At 34.7% G+C, this 20,793-nt stretch overlaps 1 pseudogene; it reads left to right on the forward strand.

Annotated features, from left to right (window-relative positions):
- Nucleotides 1–16,453: 16,453 nt before the first annotated feature.
- On the forward strand, nucleotides 16,454–17,578 carry LOC131656488 (uncharacterized; annotated as a pseudogene).
- The last annotated feature ends 3,215 nt before the right edge of the window (nucleotides 17,579–20,793 follow it).

Below are 20,793 nucleotides of genomic sequence, written 5' to 3' on the forward strand. Positions count from 1 at the left end.
CCATCCTTATACTCGTAACAATGGTGGCATCCAAATTCACTTGATCTGACATTCAACGACAAGCCACTGTTGCAGCTACTAAAGCTTCATCACTTCCTCCTCAAGTAGTAGACGATCCAATCCTAGTAGAATCTCCTTTCAATCCTTCCAAACAAAATCTCGTTCCATCGAGAGGTAGCCAAGGAGCATTCCAAATAATTTCGTTCTTCAGATCGACACAACATTTCCACCAAGGCGAACCATCGTATTGACCTTGGCTACTACCTTAGGTACCTTGATACAAAATGATCACTGGCTTTCAGTTGTTACAAGATGATCATCTCAATAACCCAACAAAAATTTTACAGGATGAGTTCTATGATCAAAAAAAAATTAAATGGTTTATTGCAAGAATCAAACTCACTTTTTTAAGAGTGTCACATTCTTGAAAATAACAACAGTGGCACAACACGAATACAACTCTTTTCTCACAAGTTGTTTTCACTCACAAGGTAATAAGCTAACATTAAAGAAAATATTTAGAGAGAGAGAGAGAGAGAAGAGAGGTAAATTGAGAAGAAATAGATAAATCCTTTATATTGGAAAAAAATTGGATCAAAATGGAAACAATCCATAGATCAAATAAATGATCTAATTGATTAGTTAGTCTATTAGGTACTTGCAATAATCGATTATTGCTTCTCAAATTGGAAATTTTAGATATATTACCATTCATTAATAAACTGTCATTAACAAGTATATAAATTATTAGACTTCATATAATCGATTAGGGCAATTTTCTAATCAGTTAGACATTTCAAAATGTTTTCCCAATCAAGATAATAGTCCTCTAATTAACTAGCTCAGCCTTGAAAAGATTTTAATTTATTTTCTTATGAAAATAAAGGCTTCAAAAAGAGTTTAAAGTGTGTGTGAGATTCTATATTATCTTAGGAATTATTCTCTTACTTTCACAAGATTTTGGTCACTCAGACAGACACGACCAAGTAAGCTTTCACACTTCCTTTCTTTCACAACTCGAAAGCATTCAAGTTCCTTTGCTATATGTATCACTCATATAAGCACTTTTCCAATCTTGAATGTTTTTACTTGATGCAACTTGATATATCTTCAAGTTAATCTCCATCATCAAGGAGTTGGAAGGATATTACTACTGACTTCACCAGTCATTAGTGTTGTCATCATTAAAACACTAGCAAAGTTGTTAACGGGATCATCAGCTTCACACTTGAAAGCATAAAGATCCACATACATCGCTTTGTTAGAACAAGATTTGTTCTGATCAATATTCTTAGTTTTGATGATAACAATGTATATGAATTTTGCTTGAGACAATGTGGTACTCTAATCCTATGCAATTTACATTTCAGGAAATATATAAAGAGTATGCACAAAATCAGCGCAAGAAGCACTGACTTAGAAGGTTCAAGTATGCAACATCAGAACATGCTCTGGCAAGACATCAGAAGATGGTCAAGCAGAATCAGAACATGGTCTATTGAAGCATCAGAAGAACTTGAGATCAGAAGCACTGAAGTTCTCATGGTATCACGCTAGAAGCACTTCAAGGTCAGAAGACAAGAAGATGCTCTGCACCAAGCTGTTATGACTCTGATATATTCAAACGTTGTATCTACAAAGATCAGATCAGAAGCAAGTACAAGATGGCAGGCTACGCTGACTGACAAAAGGAACGTTAGAAGCTATTAAAGGCAAAGTCAGTTAAAGCAGGAAAAGCAAGGCTCGAGGTAGTTGACAAAAGAGTGAAACATTAAATGCAATGTTGTACGGATCACGCAACGCATTAAATGCTCCCAACGTTCATCTTCTCAGATGCCTATAAATAGAAGTTCTGATGAGAAGCTGAATACAACACTTTGCGCAAACATACAGAAACACTGTCAAATTCAAAAGCTCTCAAACTTCATCTTCAACCTCACTTCATTACTGTTGTAATATCTTAGTGAGATTAAGCTTAAACTTTAAGAGAAATATCACAGCTGTGATTATAGCTTTTTAAGAAGCATTGTATAACTCTTGTAAGAATTTGTTTACATTCATTTGTAAAGAACTAGAGGAGATCAAGTTGTGATCGGATTCTGTAGAAAGTCTTAGAGGGTATCTAAGCATTGTGTTCCTAGAGTGATCAGGTTGTGATCAGAATACTCTAGAAGACTTAGAGGGTATCTAAGTGGAAAACCATTGTAATCTTGTGTGATTAGTGGATTAAATCCTTAGGTGAGGTAAATCACTCTAAGGGGGTGGACTGGAGTAGTTTCGTTAACAACGAACCAGGATAAAAATATTGTGTTCATTGTTTTTATCTTAAGAGTTTTTAACGTCACACTTATTCAAACCCCCCTTTCTAAGTGTTTTTCTATCCTTCGCGCTTCTATTAAGGTCGACATCCCAAGGACAAACAATCCCTCCAATGGCACCGTTAAGAGATAGATTGCTGAATTGATGGCAGTTAGTATAGAAAAAAGATAAACTTTTATCGTGAAGCCCGAAATATCTATCTTGGGGTTCTTGGACAGTGAGAAAGTTATACCATTTTAGTGTCAAACAAATATGGACAACAATTCCTCGGGAGTGGGTCTATGACTCCGCAAAAGTAAAATCCTCAAATATCCAAAACCCATGTTTCAGGTACATTTAAAAGGTCCTAGACCATACCATTTTTGGCAGAGGGAATTGTACATTTGTAGCATCCTAGAGAGAGTTATACTTTCTCTACGCCATGGTAAATGAGAGATCAGTAAATTTCATTGCCTTCTTGGCTGGACACTTTAAAAAGGTGTCAAGTGCAGGTACTAGAGACATGGTGTGTAACACCCGTATTTTCAATTACTAAATAATTCGAATTTTAATTTTATTTAATTAGAATTTGGAATTATTATTAACTTTGAGAATTAAAAGAAAATAAATAGATAAAAGGAAAAGTGACTATTTGGATGTAAGGAGTAAAGTGAGGGTGTGAGGAGTAAAATGCTCTAAGTATAATCCTAATATTCCTATTATTATTACTATTGGAAAAAAAATAAGAGAAAGAGGAATAGAGAAAGAATTGAGAGAAACATTCATCGTGAGAAGAGAAGAGGAGCAAGGAGGAGGAAAACCCCAAAGCTCAAAGAGAATCAAGAACCTAATTCCATGTAAGGGGTGATTACTCTAATTATGTAGTATTATGATTTTGATGATGATAGGATTGAATTAAGGGATTAGAATCTCTATTTGGGATGTTAGGTTTTGTGAAATACCAACACTGACATGTATGATTTCATGAATTGACTGCAATTGATGATGTAGTATTGTTAAATGGTGTTGTGGTATGTTGTTTGTGCATTAGAATCATGTATTTGGAGTATTTTGATGTTATCGATGATCAATTTCGTAATGGTATGAGTTGGTATGTGTTTGGGATGCATAAAAGTCTTAAAAATCATGTTTTTCAGCTACTGGGTTCGTGGGAACCGGTTCCCATGTGGGAGGAACCGGGTTCCACTGTGTTAGAACGTTAAAAATGGCATTTTTGGGTCCAGGAACCGGTTCCCATGTGGGACGAACCGGGTTCCAGTACAAATTCCAGCAGCACGTTTTGAAAACTGTTCTAACTTTAAAAGCTTCTAATTTTCAAACCGTAAGTCCGTTTTATATGCCGTTTTGGACGTTGTTCCTTAAATTGAATGCTTTACCATATGAAATAAAGAAAACAATAATAACTTGATTTTATTTTGAAAAGTATCGTTTTCTTCAAATGTGATTTATTCTTGTTTTGCATAGTTGATGAGGTGCAATGAATTGTTGTTTGCATAATAGAATATGTGCAATGATGTGTGTTGTTATAATGTGATTGCTTTTGCTTGTTATGCAAATGGATGTTGTTCGTGGTAAATATGGTTATCATGTGTTTTGATGAATGATGATGCAGATGGGTGTTATTCATGGTAAATGTTGTTATCATGTGTTTTGATGAATGATGATGATTGATTTGTTTTGAATGATGCATGATACATGTACATACTTGTTGTGACGTTATTGGTAAGATGTGATAGAGCGATGTTAAGCATCGGATTGATGATGATATAAGTATGTGACATGTGTGTATTCATTCATAAATCATTTGCATTGGAAGGCTGATTCCCATTGTGCGGAGATTAGCAGGCAGTCATCGTGTGCCCATGTGGGGTGTGAGCGATGAGGCAGTAGTCGTGTGCCCATGTGGGGTGTGAGCGACTAAAGGGCAGTATCAAAGAGAGAAGTCCTGTGAATGTGATTCACGAATTTTGGTACCACATGCATAAGAGTCTGCATGGTCTTTGTATAAATTGTGACATGTCAGGATGAAATTCGGTGTTATGATTGTGTTGTGTTATTGTTGCATACTTTTGACTTGTGCTTGTGATTGGTATGAATTGAGTAATCTGAATATGCTAAGTAGAGTGGATAATTGCTTATGAAATTCTATATCTGATGATTTATAATGCTATTTAATTATGATGTAGTCTCACCCTTACTTTGATGATTTCAGATTGAAGTAGCGGTTTAAGCGACCGGTGAGGATGACTCGTAGAGTTTATCCGGTTATGTGGAGTCGTGTCGGTCATGCTCTGATCTTGTAACACTGGGGGTCGATAGTCTTAGAGTTACTTGATATACATCGTTGTCATTATTAGTTATGGATTATGTATTGTTGATTCGTTTAGATATGTTTCTTAACATTGTTAAAATGAGTTTCCGCTGTGCTAAACACATGTTTTGATATTTGGTTTAATTCTAATAAAGCATGACAAACGACTTGGTATTTTATTTATTTTATTAATTGTAACATCCTTGTTGTATAATTACTCTGATTCTTTATTATATTTTCCGCGGGGGTTTTTAGGAGGGTGTTACAATAGTGGTATCAAAGCAGGTCGGTCCGTCCGGCCAATTGTAGAGTCAGTTGAGTTGCATGACAGTTGAATACTGTCAGCATATTATCCCTTGGTACGCGACATGTGAGTGAATCACTGTCGGTACTTGTTTGCTTCTCGGTTATGTTCAGTTGTAAGATGATTGGTTCAGTAGGCTGTTGTTGGCAATAGTGCAAGCGTTGTTGGAGTTGTTGTTTTCCGAATCGAAGGTGACTTGAAATTAGGACTTGACTGGTAGTTAAGTTGGAACGTCTTGAAGGAAGATGATTAGAGGTAATTGATGAATATTTGTAGGAGGGGGAAATTAAGAAGTTGTAATGTATCAGCTCTACTGATGGGCTGCGAAGTTGTCAATTGAGTAGCTGTGCGTCTCGGAAGAGGTTCAGTTGCAAGTTTGCAAGGAGGATTGTTGTCGTAATGTTTTAGAAATCGCACTTCGGCAATGGGATGTGTTGCTCAAGTTATAAGAATGTTTGGAAGTGAAGAGATATGATAAGGGGCTGTTTGGAATATGATCGAGTTGAATAGAATGAGTTTTGGAGTGAAATTTTCGTAAGCAAAACGCAGGAAAATTGCCGAATAGCTGCAAAACTTCGAAAATTCATAACTGGAGTTCTGGACATCCGATTTGAGTTCCGTTTGAAGCGTCGGAAAGCTAAAGATATGAAATTTGTTATAAAAATGGTTGCAGCAGCTGTAACATATTTAATTGTGACAGGATGATGTTGGAAAGAGGTGAAGTTACGGTTACGCTTGCTCTTAGAACTAGACTTGTTTGTTGGTACGGCACGGGATGTCAGTGTCAGAGTTGAACGGATTGAAGGAATAATTAAAATGTTTTTTGAGAAGCAATTTTAGGAATTAAGTGTACCATTTGAGGAGTTTTGGAAATATCATTTAAGGTGTCGCTGCATGGCGTCAGTGTTGCAATTTCGGACAACGATTGGAAGATTCATATCTTGAGATCCGAGTGTCTGATTTAAGTGCCGTTTGGGGCATTGCGAAGCTGACTTAATAACCATGATATATGTTGTTATTTGATGTTTAAAACTTGTTTGAAATGTGTTCCCATTATAAAAACAGAGAGGTGTGGATTCTGGGTTGCTAGGAACCGGTTCCCCATAGTAAAAATCAGAGACGAGTTATGGGAAGCAGCCAGGAACCGGTTCCTGTGTGGGAGGAACCGGGTTCTACTGTGTGTTTTTGGAAAATTGTTTTTACTTTAAAAACCATTAACTTTTGATCCTATGAGGAGATATTCTGAAGTCGGTTAAGGAAGCGCAAAACTTGTTGAATAGGAATGCCTACTACCATGATTGTTTGAAACAAAATTGAGTAAAATATGTTGTTGAGGAATAAGTTGATGAGATGTTCGGTAATAAAGATGATTTGAGTGTCGATGGATTTTAGTGAGGAGTGAATTAGTAGGAAAGGTGGAACAAACTTCGGGAACATTTGAAGTCGTATTTGTGATACCAAAGTAACGACATGTATAGAGGAAGAATTGTTGAGATTCCGAGTGGAATGATACTTGGACGCAAAAGATGTCATGGGATTTAGAGTGAAACCACGAGTTATGAATGTTATCACGGTCTTTTGCTAGATGAGGATTTTGATTCAGAACAAGATAATTAGAAAGGTACGAGTATATTAGTGATTATGAAGTTGGGAGTACTTAACAGGTGTGTGATGCTAAGTGACCATGAAACAGATTATGTAAAATGTTTAGATGTTGGTATCTCACTGACAAGATCCACTGAGAGGGAAGTGTGCCAGTTGTAACGACTCAGAGTGAACTATTGGACTATGACGATGTTAATGAGTTTGAGTGCAAACTCAAAAAAGGACACTATTATGTAGTAACGGCGGTTTATGCTTAAATATGGTTGTCGGCTATCTATTGACAAATTGAGGACTTGATCACCCTTAATCTCTTGTTGATAGTAGACGGAATCATATAGATAGGATGAGCTTGTTTGTTACCTTAATGGTTTAGGATATGATGGATACTAAGCCGTGAGAATAATCACTCACCATGTTGTGTGAACTTATGAAGAAGTGAATATGAAAGAGTGCAACATATTGGACGGTGATTTAAGATGGGTAATCGGAGTCGCGCAGCGAAAGTGTGATGTGAAGTAGTGCGCGAGTACTACTCGTGGGCAGTGAGGAATTAATATGCCGGGAGCCTACGTAAAGAACATGAATTGATCTATATGATAGATTTAGAATCTAGTGGATGCAAGGATGTCGTGCTAGAGAATTAGAACTCTTTTGAATAATTGCCGAGATGATGAGTATGTTATTGTGGATGTACTTAGTTAACGAGTATGTATTCAGCGAAGTTAAGGCGATGAGTTGATACTATATGATGCTATAATAATTTTGTACTATTGTAAGGTGTTATTGTAGATTTCCAGATATAATGAGGAATTATACTCTATGAAGGACGAAGTTGATTTAATTCTTAGAGAAGAGTGGGACTCAGTTTGAGCTATTTTGTAAGCAATGGTATATTAAGGCTGATGAGTGTGATTATAATTACTTGTGTGTACTCATTCTGATGGTTGGAATGTTTAAATGGAGGAAGTAAATCAGGACTTTGTTTTTGAGTGCGAGTGAGTGTTGCTAAATGGTAGATTAGTACCATGTATGATAAAGAAGGATTCTTGAACGAATGCGTAAAGAGAGTCGGAATTGGGTAAGACTGAGAAATCTAATTGGTAATGACGATTGTATTGAGTAATCAAAATAGTGCAGCAAAAGCGGAATATAACGTGTTGGATAATTGCTGGTATGACTTGAGAGGAGTCAGATAGTTGAAATTCAATGGCATAGGAATGTTATTATCGAGCTCTTGAAGGAAGCAGTTGGTAAAAAGTGTAAGTGTTATTTCATCGTTCAGATGGAAAAGTGTGTCTAAGGTTGGTACGTTCGGTAGATGGAATGCTTTACTGCAGTGTTGATCGGGGTGGTCATACCATGGTTGTGTAATTATATTATTCAGTTACTGGCCGTAGTGTATGGGTTGTACCTCAATGTTCTAATGTTGTTAACCTTTTGGAGATATAACGAGTGGTGTACTTTTGGATGGTCAAATGAGACGTAAGAGTTGAGTTTTGAATGTATGAAACATGTTTTTGTTGGTAATATCAGATGGATTTTGATGATCGACTGAAGGGAATGTTACTGGAAACTAGAGAGTTAGAAGAAAGACTCCTATCTGGGACGTTTCACTGGAAGTATGTTTTCGAGGACGAAAACGCTTTTAGTGGGGGAGAGTTTTAACACCCGTATTTTCAATTATTAAATAATTCGAATTTTAATTTTATTTAATAAGAATTTGGAATTATTATTAACTTTGAGAATTAAAAGAAAATAAATAGATAAAAGGAAAATGACTATTTGGATGTAAGGAGTAAAGTGAGGGTGTGAGGGGTAAAATGCTCTAAGTATAATCCTAATATTACTATTATTATTATTATTATTGGAAAAAAAATAAGAGAAAGAGGAAAAGAGAAAGAATTGAGAGAAACATTCATCGTGAGAAGAGAAGAGGAGCAAGGAGGAGGAAAACCCCAAAGCTCAAAGAGAATCAAGAACCTAATTCCAGGTAAGGGGTGATTACTCTAATTATGTAGTATTATGATTTTGATGATGATAGGATTGAATTAAGGGATTAGAATCTCTATTTGGGATGTTAGGTTTTGTGAAATACCAACACTGACATGTATGATTTGATGAATTGACTGCAATTGATGATGTAGTATTGTTACATGGTGTTGTGGTATGTTGTTTGTGCATTAGAATCATGTATTTGGAGTATTTTGATGTTATCGATGATCAATTTCGTAATGGTATGAGTTGGTATGTGTTTGGGATGCATAAAAGTCTTAAAAATCATGTTTTTCAGCTACTGGGTTCGTGGGAACCGGTTCCCATGTGGGAGGAACCGGGTTCCACTGTGTTAGAACGTTAAAAATGGCATTTTTGGGTCCAGGAACCGGTTCCCATGTGGGACGAACCGGGTTCCAGTACAAATTCCAGCAGCACGTTTTGAAAACTGTTCTAACTTTAAAAGCTTCTAATTTTCAAACCGTAAGTCCGTTTTATATGCCGTTTTGGACGTTGTTCCTTAAATTGAATGCTTTACCATATGAAATAAAGAAAACAATAATAACTTTATTTTATTTTGAAAAGTATCGTTTTCTTCAAATGTGATTTATTCTTGTTTTGCATAATTGATGAGGTGCAATGAATTGTTGTTTGCATAATTGAATATGTGAAATGATGTGTGTTGTTATAATGTGATTGCTTTTGCTTGTTATGCAAATGGATGTTGTTCGTGGTAAATATGGTTATCATGTGTTTTGATGAATGATGATGCAGATGGGTGTTATTCATGGTAAATGTTGTTATCATGTGTTTTGATGAATGATGATGATTGATTTGTTTTGAATGATGCATGATACATGTACATACTTGTTGTGACGTTATTGGTAAGATGTGATAGAACGATGTTAAGCATCGGATTGATGATGATATAAGTATGTGACATGTGTGCATTCATTCATAAATCATTTGCATTGGAAGGCTGATTCCCATTGTGCGGAGATTAGCAGGCAGTCATCGTGTGCCCATGTGGGGTGTGAGCGATGAGGCAGTAGTCGTGTGCTCATGTGGGGTGTGAGCGACTAAAGGGCAGTATCAAAGAGAGAAGTCCTGTGAATGTGATTCACGAATTTTGGTACCACATGCATAAGAGTCTGCATGGTCTTTGTATAAATTGTGACATGTCAGGATGAAATCCGGTGTTATGATTGTGTTGTGTTATTGTTGCATACTTTTGACTTGTGCTTGTGATTGGTATGAATTGAGTAATCGGAATATGCTAATTAGAGTGGATAATTGCTTATGAAATTCTATATCTGATGATTTATAATGCTATTTAATTATGATGTAGTCTCACCCTTACTTTGATGATTTCAGATTGAAGTAGCGGTTTAAGCGACCGGTGAGGATGACTCGTAGAGTTTATCCGGTTATGTGGAGTTGTGTCGGTTATGCTCTGATCTTGTAACACTGGGGGTCGATAGTCTTAGAGTTACTTGATATACATCGTTGTCATTATTGGTTATGGATTATGTATTGTTGATTCGTTTAGATATGTTTCTTAACATTGTTAAAATGAGTTTCCGCTGTGCTAAACACATGTTTTGATATTTGGTTTAATTCTAATAAAGCATGACAAACGACTTGGTATTTTATTTATTTTATTAATTGTAACATCCTTGTTGTATAATTACTCTGATCTTTATTATATTTTCCGCGGGGGTTTTTAGGAGGGTGTTACATGGTGATAGGGGGTTGATTACCTGCATCGCTGAGCACTTGGGCTATGTCTTTAACGAGGAAAATTTCCTTCCTCTGATGGAAAAATCTAGGGTAGATATGGAGTTCTCGATAAGCATTGGTATGATAAACCACACTAGGGACACCTTCACTCTAATGGTTCATGAGAGACCCATAATTCATATGCCAAACACTAGGAAAGTGAGGGTTGATAATAAAAATAATTGGTTGTATGATAAGGGCTCTCATATCCCTGATGATTTGTTAGAGGAGGAGGGCTCCCCGAATTTGATACTAACAATGCAATGGAAAATATGGATGAAAGACTTTGCTGCACTACCTCCCCCGCCTTCCCATCAAGAAACCAGGAATTCAAGTCATGATCAGGACCAGTGGGAGAGGTTACAAGTTAGGGTGAGAAGACTTGTAGTAAATCTATATTGGAATTGGTATTTAAATTGGAGATTTGATTTTGTGTTCTTACCATACGCTTGGTGTCGAACGAGTACCGATAGTTAATTTGAACTAGGATTCCAATATAAGTATCGATGATAATACTTTCATGAGCTTTTATATATTGTTGGCTTTGTTAAAATTCTATCAATGCAATCCAAATTTTTTAAGGACAAACAATGGTTCAAGTTTTGGAGGATTTGATAAGTAGTTTTGTAGACTTTTTAAGTAGATTTTTTGTTAAAATCTTGTTACTTTAATCTCTACTTTTGCTACTTTTACGCGTGTTTGTGTGTTTACTCCGTCTTCTAGAAAAAAAAGGATCGTAAGGAATAAAGTTAAAACCTTTGAAGAACAAAGGCATCAAAGCCATAAAAAGGGAAAATTGGCAATACAAAATCAGCAGCCACTACGATATGTCTGTAGCCCTTGCTATGGGCTGCAGTGGCCACCAATACGCTCCCATATGTGAAAGTAGAGAGGCTACTACGATATGACTGTAGACCCGCCTATAGGTTGTAGTAGCATTAGTATTTGTGCAAAAAGATTTGATTCCAAAATGATTTACTACCTTTTCTTATTCCAAAGGTCCAAATACTTAAGGTAACAGTTCTTGAATGAAATCAACTTGAATTGAAGGTTTTCATCATCATTCTGAGGCCTATAATGCTTATAAATAATAACATAGACATTATCTTAGAATTCAATGTTATAATTTTAGTACTTTATCTTCCTGTATTTTCATTTTCATTTTCTTCTTGTTGTTGTTATTGTTGTTGTTGTATCGAATCAAACTCTCCATTTGAATGTTCTAATCAAATTATTTTTTGCTTATTTTAACTTCTAATATATCATTATTATTATTATTATTATTATTATTATTATTATTATTATGTTAATATATTTTTGAATTTTCACTATGTTAATGATTACCACATCAGAGTAGTCTCCTAGGGACTAAGGGTCATAAGGATTGTCTTATGACAAGTCTCGTGTAAACACTATGTAATTCTGATATGAGAAACAAAACCTAAATTTATTTTGAAGTACTATAAATATTTTAACTTAGTTTTTCCAAAAGTATAAATATTTAGATGTCATTCATGTTGAACAAGTGACTTCAAGCACAAGAATGGGGAGTTATGGTATTTAAAATTCGTGATTGCTTTAGTATTTTTTTTTCTCAATTACACTTTAAACAGTGTGAGTACTTTCTTAAGGATGGAGTAAATATTAGAAAGAAATAAAGACAGTAAATAAATAGCAAATTAAATAAAAAGGTTAAGGGTTAGAGAGATTGCCCCAGATATTTATCTAGGTTTGGCCGACCGTTGACCTACTCTTGTCTCGAAGAAATCTTCGTCAGATTTTGACTATAAAATTTGAGCTTTTACTAGTTATACCCACAAACCTTAATACAATCTGATCTTGAGATTCTACGGGCTTATCTCCAACCAAAGATATATTTTACCCCATGCTAAGCTAACAAATCGTTTAGAGGTGTTTAGGTTTATCTCAATAACCAAACTAAAATTTTCCTGGCAAAGTTCAAGAAACCAAAACTAAGATTTTATGATTGTTTTATCTCACAAACCAAACTCAATCTCTCAAGAGTATCACACTCCCAAGAATTAAAACAATAGCATGACCAATACAATATCTTCCTCACAAGTAATATTTCACTCAAAATCACCAAAGTAAACTAAGCGAAAGAAAAATTATTTCTAGAGAGAGAAAATAGAGAGATAAATTTCAAAGAAATGTAAAGCTTCAGAAAACTATGTGAGGAGGCGACCTTCCTTTATATAGGAGAAGGAAAAGCCAAAAAATGAAAAGATCCATGGGAGAAATTGAAGATCCACTCGATTGTCTTAATGCTCAATCAATTGGATAATCCATTTTGAATCAATTTTTCCATGCCCAATATGGAAAGATTTGATAGAGAGTCGTTACAATTCATTAAGATGTTGTCCTAATTGTTTGATTAATTATTTAGGCCTTCTTCAATCGATTATCTTAATTCCCCAATCGATTGGTTAGGTAGAAAAAATATTCAATTTGAGTTAAGTCTCTAATCGACTGGGTAGTTCAAAAATATCTTTCAAAAGAAAGTGGAAAATTTCTTAATCACTTAGCTCGGTCTTGAAAACATTTTTAAGATATAAAAACATTTGAAAAATATTTGTGTGTGTGTGTGTGCGTGTGCACACGTGTGTGTGAGGGAGTTGCCTTAGTACTGAGAAGTCACTTCCTTACTTTTAAAAAAATGTGGTCACTTAGACAGACACGACCTATAAAGCTTTCACACTTTCTCCTTTTCATTATTTTGAGGCTTCCAAGATTTTTTGCCATATACATCGATTATGTAAACACTTCAATCTTGAGTTTATTTTCGTGACGAGCTTGAGATGTTTTTCTAGTTAGATCACCATCATCAAAAAGTTAGAAGTTATTGCCACTGACATCTATTGATGTTATCGTCATCAAAACATCAAAAAGGATCATTTGGTGGATTATCAAATTTATACCTACAAACACATAGATCCATAATTCATTTGCTGAAAAGGTACAAATTAATATGCGGATGCAAATTAAGGACAACTGAGTTTGAGGTGACGAAATGTCTCAAAACTTAGTTGAGAAAATCTCACTATAATAACTGTGCAAAAATCTATATTAAACAAATAAGCTACGTCGGAAAAAATGGGTGGGTTATTAATTTAAGATAGGATAACACGCTGACGAAAATAGGTGTTGTCTAAATATCTCTATTTTCTATAATTTGCTTGTTCCTCGTATTGAGTTTATGAGTTTATGTGAGTCTGTTTGATATATAAATCAATTACCCTAGGTCATATTTTAAGCAATATATAAATTACTAAAAATCATTTTCCTAAACTCAAATTAGGTCGTTTTAGCTAAACATAGAAGTGATAGAATCCATTACATAGAAAAATGGTCCTCTTTGGAACGATATATCTTTTATACTACTTCGGTATTGTCATATACTTGCGGCGTATCACTGATCTGAAGAATTTGGACAGTGCTCCTCTACCACCATTTCCTAACTTCCTTGTATTGCTCTAGCTGTTTTTCGATTTGCTCTAGCTGTCATCACGATCTCCGAATCAAAAGGTAAGAACGTCGATCTAGAACCTCACATACACAATCAAAAAAATAATTTAGTAGCATTGTACCAAATAAAAAAAGAATAAAAATAAGAACTAAAAGTGAAATAAATTTAAATAAACAGGAAAAACTAATTGAATTAAATTAAATAAAAATTAAAAAATTTAAAACAAATAAATTGCCTTGTTGAAATAATTCATCAATCCTTGTCAACTACGCCAAAACTTTATGAAGATTTAGCAAGTGTACTAAAACTTGTTGCAAGTGATAAATGTTTGTATCCGCATGGATTGTTTTATTTTAACAAAAAATATAAGTACTAGAATAGTAAAATTGGGGGCTTTTCTTAAGAGTTGGTTGAAACAAAAAATAAACAAAAGTTGGAAAATTATTAGATTAATAAAGCGATTGGGCCTTGTTTCGAATCCCATGTATCTTACTGTTGATGAAGATGTCTATTTTTCCTAAATTGAGTTATGAGAAATTACGATGATTTTTTAGTACAACCGTTATACCCAATTCCTTGGTGTATAATTTATTATTTTATATTACAACTCCTTAATTTCTTATGTCAGCTCGAAGTTAAAACAGGAAAAATGGTACATTAAATCTAGTTTAGATTCATATATTTGGGGTCAGTAATCCCTAAAAATATTGGTTCGATATATGAGTTCGTCAGCACATACAAAGCTTTAAACACAAGATTAACAGAATAACAATACTGATATACCAATTCATGAAAATAATACAAACATATGTTCGAACAGGTCCATATAGGTTCATCTAACAAGTCATAACCAATAAAAACTAAAGGTGGATTCATGCTTCAACACAATTTTGGCCCGTGTTTGCGATAGAGTGAGTGTTATGCAATACTTCGAGAATGACATGGTTTGGAGGAACTCTAACGCATTTGAGTGAAAAATCTTCTTCCAATGTTGTAGAGAGACCCATAAGAATTGATTGAAAATAACAATACGATTGGCCAATTGAGTAACCTTTAAAGACATCATGCTCTAGACATAAAGGTGAGTAAGAGAGTCGGGTAAATTATGCAAAAATAGAATAATAGACTTCTTAGGAGACTGAAAGCTTATTAATAATAGGAATGAAATATTGGAACCTCCTAAGTCTATTTTCCACCTAATCTGCATGTTTTCTCTGCATGCCTAAACCAACTAAGTCTATTTTCCACCATCTTTTTTATGATAGGTGCTACCCCAACACTCACTCTAATATTGTCATTTCTAATCTTATCTCACATAGTTTTGACACACATCTAATGCAACTTATTCATCTCTGCTACATTATTCTCGTTTTGATTTTTAATCACCTAACATTTTATCTCGTACAACATCGCAAGTCTCATTGTATTTTGATAAAAAAAAATCCTTTAACTCGAGCAGTACTTTTGTGTCAGATAAAATTCGTAAAGTTCTCTATTTCAATCACCTAACTTGAATTAGATGATTTACATTCTCTTCTATTTCTATATCATTTTGTATTAAGCACTCAAAATATTTAAACAACTAAATTTGTGGGATGAGAATTATTCTTGATTTACATATCCTTGAATTTTTTTGAGTACATGTACTCTCATCCAATTAAACAAAGTTATTCATTGTCATGTCACCTTTTAAATTATTTTATTTTAAAATAAATTAAATTTTTAAATTAATATATACTAAAAATACCAATATTCATCTACTTATCATAGATACTTTACTTATTCATAAATACTTAAGAATTTACCAACAAAATTTACTGAAAATGTCTCTAAATTATTTCTCCTCCTATTTATTCAATCTGAACATTTGTTGACCAATTTAAAAGTCCGTTAATAGTCATTAAACTATAAAAATATCAAAATAGACTTCTTTTTTGATCAACTTATCAAAATAATCCCTAAAGTATCATGAGAATCTCCAATTTAGTCACACAACTTTCAAAAACTTATTGTGAAATACCTCAATTCAATCTTCCAATCTCTAGCCCTATCTCTACTTGTATTTCTTCATTTTCAAATTGCAGAGCAAATCTTTTTTTTTTAACTTTCCTGAATATTTAGACAGTCCTTCACTACTTTCTCCTTTGTTTAGACATATACTATGTTTTAGCATCCAACATGATTGATTCTTTGTTTTTTTTTTTCTTCCTTTCAAATCCTTGACTACTGCAGGGATATGTCACTTTATAGAAGGATAAACATAAACCATGTTTAAGTTAATTATTTAGACCAAATCAATTACTAACAACACAAATAACCACACATAAATCTTAGCAACTTAATAATGGTTCCTTAGTACATAAACAATCCCACATATACATTCACCATTTGATATGTATGTAACAATCAGATAATAAAGCCTTAAAGTAAAAGCAATAAAGAATATGTGGGCTCAATTCAATTCATTCTTTACAACTTTCTCAAACATTACTTACCATAGACCGATTTCATTTACATTCAAAACAAAAAAACCACAATGTTCCTCAACTTTAGCTTCATATATTCCCTACACCTTTTACCAATTCCTAGAAAAAAACATATTGTCCCCACTAACTACTACTCAATCAAAAGCTTCTTTATATCTTCAACTCATTTTCCTTAACCTATAACCAACATTTCATACTCATGTTAATCTCTAATTCATCTCTTCCTCATTGCATATCTTGAGTATAAGGTGACATATTTCTAGAAATATCTCTACTAAAACATGCTTGCTCTTCCACCTCCTCCTTTGCATCCAACCACAAATGAAACAAAACAAGTCCCTCTAGACCAAATTGTCATATCAAATGAAGCAAAATTTTCAACCACAACAAAGTTAAGAAGGCCACCAAATCTAAGACAACTTAGGTTTCAAAGAACCAATCCAATAATATGGTTTGGAGCAATATTGTGTCTCATATTCAGCCTTGTGCTAATTTTCTTTGGTGTCACAACTTTGATCATCTTCTTAGCCATCAAACCGAAAAACCCTACATTTGACATACCTAATGCAAAGCTCGATCTCGTATACTTTGACTCACCTCAATATTTCAATGGTGACTTCACTCTCCTTGCAAATTTTACCAACCCCAACACCAAGATTGATGTGAGTTTCGAGTCTTTGGACTTCAAGCTTTTCTTTTCAGATGCGGTCATATCAGCACAGTCGATTCAGACTTTTACTCAAAGGAAAAAGGAAAGTAGGTTGCAATCGTTGAACTTTATATCAAGCTTGGTGTGAAACTTCAAAGGCAAGTGGAGAGTAACCAGATTGTTTACAATGTAAGAGGAAGATTTAAAGTTAGAATGAATTTGGGACTTTTTCATTGGTCTTATTGGTTGCATAGTAGATGTCAGATGGAGATGACTAGTCCACCAAGTGGTGTCTTGGTAGCTAGAAAGTGCATCACAAAGAGATGAAGTTGGGGTATTGGGATGGAAATTCTTGATATGCTTGGTTACTTCTTTTTGCTTTATGTGGATTCATAGTTTGTAGTAATACAATACAACATTAGATATAAGAAAAAAAAATCCAAATAACCATGTTTAATAATTTATTTACACCAAAAACCATCTTTTCGGAAAAATTACCGGTATGACCAGGTTTCAGAGGTGGCGTCCACATAGGAGCCACCTCAGGTGGCGCCAACCCCCAATTTCTCCTAACCTATGCGTCACCCAGGGTGGCATCAATGTACATTTTTTGATTTTTAGCCACCTAGGGTGGCGCCTATGTACATTTCCCTTTTTTTTTTTATTTTTTTTTTTTGTTTTTTTTTTTAATTGTTTATATACTAATTTTTTTTTAATTTTTTATTGTTTTTTTTTTTAATTGTTTATATACTAATTTTTTTTTAATTTTTTTTATTTATTAATAAAATTGTTTTTAACATAAATAAATAAGTTATATTTTAGTTTTTTATTTATTAATAAAATTGTTTTAACAATTAAATAAATAATGAAACACCACATGTCATTTATTCCAAACATTACAAGTACAAGAAATGCAGAAACAAACTTAGAAATACGGTCATACAGTTCAAACATTACAAATACGGTACAAATAAGATAAATAATAAAACATGGATATTATGCTATTCACGACCCCTCCGACCATGACCCCTCCGACCCGGCGCCGGACCATGACCCCTCTCACCGCCAGTTCCGCAATCTGGAACTGTTCGAATCCGGTTGGAAGGATCTCGACGAGCCACTTCTCCACGACCCCCCCTATTCCTTGGTTGTTCTTGTTGTGTCTGGGTAGGCGGTCCTCGGATTAGCCCCTCCATGCGCTCATTGGACATGTATTCTTGTATGTTGCTGTCAAATAGTCGGGTCCCCATGCCCTCAAAGATTTGTCTTGGCGGTGGAGTTGCGTCACATGGTCGGTAAAACCCAGCGCTTGATTGACCTTGAAAAAATGGCATTGTTTGCTGGGGTGTGGTGTACCCATATTGTTGGTGTTGTGGAAATTGGGGTGTGGGGTATTCATGTTGTTGGTACTGTGACGATTGAGTGGTCATTTGCTCGTTTGGGTCGTAATTGTCATCTAGACCCATGTCGGGGCTGGGTTGCCTATTGTAGCTGGAGGGGCCGGCGTCGCCGTGTTGTTGGGTGAAGGCCCATGATTGTTGCTGGATGGGTTGCCTAGTGGAGGAGGAGGGGCCGGCGTCATAGTGTTGTTGGGTGAAGCCCCACGATTGTTGTTGGACGGGTAGCCTAGTGGATTGTTCGGCGTCACGGAGTTGTTGGGTGAAGCCCCATGATTGTTGTTGGAAGGGTTGACTTTGGTAGGGCGTTGTTGGTGTTGTTTGAAATTCCTCATGGTCAGGTTGCTCGGATGTTTGGCGTTGTCGGCGTTGTTGGCGTTGTTGTCGTTGTTGGGGTGGTTCTTGGGGTGGTTGTTGGGGTGGTTGTTGTGCGTATTGTTGGGGTGGTTGTTGTGCGTATTGTTGGGGTGGTTGTTGTGCGTGTTGTTGTTGGCGGGGGTCGTGTAGGTAGTAGGGGTCTGACACATACATATCGGGGGTTGTGACTGTTCTATACCAAGCAAGGTATCTCGCGGTTGGAAACATGGGGAGTTGGGCTACAGGGAATTGTAACAGACGGCTGCGACGCTGCCTCCACATCTCACAAAATTCAGGTGCGAATGTACGATAATCTGCGTGGTCCCATTGATTGTTAACTCTTTTAATATGCCAGCGACCCAAATCAGTGGGGGGTCCTATGGTTGAGTTTACACACAGATACACAAACTCCAAATACCAAACAATCACACAAACACAACCATGCCTCGCCGGACAACCATTAGGCCAGATGGATGTCACCGGACAATAGAGTTGCCGCCCCGGAGATCAACATGGCGTAGCGAACCTGAACCGGAGTATCGCAGAAGGAACGGACATGTCATATTCTCCGCCGTCAAACCTCCCATGCCGGTTATGTTTTGGAATATCTCTTCCGTCGAGCAACTCAAGAGGACTCTCCTGAGATTTTTAGAGGGGGAGTACGAGGCCGGCGAACAGATAAGAAGCATCAAGAGGCTTAAAACAAGGGCTGATGATGTGACTGGAGCAACGATAACTTTCTGGGATAACGTGGAATACGACATTGATGCCATTCAAATGATGCATGGACCTAATGACATTGTTTTAACCGTGGTGATTTCTTAGATGTTTTACTTTATCTTTTTCTGTTGGTTATTTTCTATGTACCTTTTAATTAATGAATGAACTACTTTTTTACGTGGACGCTCGAGTTAGCTGATTCACTGATTTTATCTGTTGCAAATTAATATATATTTTTTTTAATACTTTAAGATAAAAACAATTTTATTAATAAATAAAAATAATAATAATTTATTTATTTTTGTTAAAAACAATTTTATTAATAAATAAAAAAATAATAATTTATTTATTTATGTTAAAAACAATTTTATTAATAAATAAAAAAAATTAAAAAAAAATTAGTATATAAACAATTAAAAAAAAAACAAAAAAAATTAAAAAAAAATTAGTATATAAACAATTAAAAAAAAAACAAAAAAAAAAAAAAAAAAAAGGGAAATGTACATAGGCGCCACCCTAGGTGGCTAAAAATCAAAAAATGTACATTGATGCCACCCTGGGTGGCGCATAGGTTAGGAGAAATTGGGGGTTGGCGCCACCTGAGGTGGCTCCTATGTGGACGCCACCTCTGAAACCTGGTCATACCGGTAATTTTTCCGAAAAGATGGTTTTTGGTGTAAATAAATTATTAAACATGGTTATTTGGATTTTTTTTTCTAGATATAACACTGATACTGGTACATAAATATTTGTAAGAGTTTAAGAAGATATGAATGATTGAATACATACTGATCTCAGACACTGATATGTATGGCACAATAGATACGTTTTTAATGTGAAGTGCCCTTTTGCATATAAAATAGAAACATGGCTATTATCAATTAAGTGGTGTTTTCTTGATGAACATGAAATTAAAAAGAAAAAAAATTGATGCGTAAGAATAATGACAAAATAAATAGCATTTGAAAAAATAATTCTTTATACAATAAGGCAACAATTTAACTTGATTAAAAGACAAGAAATACAATAATATTTTGTCCAATTCAATCAAACCATTTACTATGAGATAGAGAGCCGCTCTCACATTCACTATATTGTTAAGGATTGTTAAAAAAAATTATAAAGGAGTTAAAAAAAAAACAGTGACTTCAGTTTTTTTAAAATAGGTTTATTTTTTACCAAAGTGTTTTTTAATTTCTCCAATTTATTTTTCAATCTTTCAAATTTTTTATATGAATCACACAAACTCAACATATTTAAAAATATTTTCATATCCCTTTAAATATTTTCGAGGATTTCACAAATTTCAAAATCACGCTCTTAAAAATTTAGTGTGTTTTTCTAATGTTTTGAAATTTGTAAAAATAAAAATGATAGAAATACACTT

The sequence above is a fragment of the Vicia villosa genome, linkage group LG3 (assembly GCF_029867415.1).
Source record: "Vicia villosa cultivar HV-30 ecotype Madison, WI linkage group LG3, Vvil1.0, whole genome shotgun sequence".
Taxonomy (NCBI): Eukaryota; Viridiplantae; Streptophyta; class Magnoliopsida; order Fabales; family Fabaceae; genus Vicia; species Vicia villosa.